Consider the following 879-nt stretch of genomic DNA (forward strand, 5'->3'; position numbering starts at 1 on the left):
ACTTATCCTTCAATGTTAGTTAATACCTGAAAAGAAAGCTTTGATTTTTTTCTCTTAATCCCCTTTGGTTATTCTTAGTGAAGCTAAATTATGGAAATCGCTGTTGATATTTTCAACTTACAAATAAAATCAAGGAATACTGTGATTTGAGGTTTTTCCCTTTTTTTTTTTACTTGGCTGTGGTATTTGTTGCATGTCTTTAAACTTTTTTTTTCCCATAATCCTTTCTTGTACATTACAGTATGGGGCTCATAATAATAATAATTTTAAAAAAAAACGTCCAAAAAGAGGCCTAAATCGGTACTTGGACAATCAAAATGCCAGATCGTCCAAGTACCGATAATCAAAGCTGGCTTAGGCCTTTCCCCTGCCTCTAAACAACTAGAGCAAAAAGAGGCATTTTTAGAAGAGGGGAAAGGGCGGGAGGTGGGCCAACCTAGACTTAGTCATACAGCAAAACCTTTAACAGGTTGCCCAGTCGAAACTTATATGTTTTGACTTAAACCAATTCAAAACAGGTTTAAGTTCTGAAAAGGGGCCGCGATCAGCTCAGGGGCCCTGGCAACCTGCTCACCCCCCACCGTAACGATTGCGGCAGGAGAGATGCCTCATCTCCCTTGCTGCGATAGTGATCCCCGAATTGCCGCAGTTCACGGCACTTTGGGGTGAGGATTGCGGCAGGAAAAATGCCTCATCTCCCCTGCCAATCTCTCCTGCTGCGATCCTACCCCCCCCCCCCGAACTGATACGGGCAGGAGGGAGCCCAACCCCTCCTGCCCTCGACACCCCCCCCACCCCCACTAAGATACGGGCAGGAGGGAGCCAAACCCTCCTGCCCTCGATGCCCCCCCCCCCTAAAATACAGGCAGGAAGGAGACC

This window comes from Geotrypetes seraphini, chromosome 3, assembly GCF_902459505.1.
Source record: "Geotrypetes seraphini chromosome 3, aGeoSer1.1, whole genome shotgun sequence".
Classification (NCBI taxonomy): domain Eukaryota; kingdom Metazoa; phylum Chordata; class Amphibia; order Gymnophiona; family Dermophiidae; genus Geotrypetes; species Geotrypetes seraphini.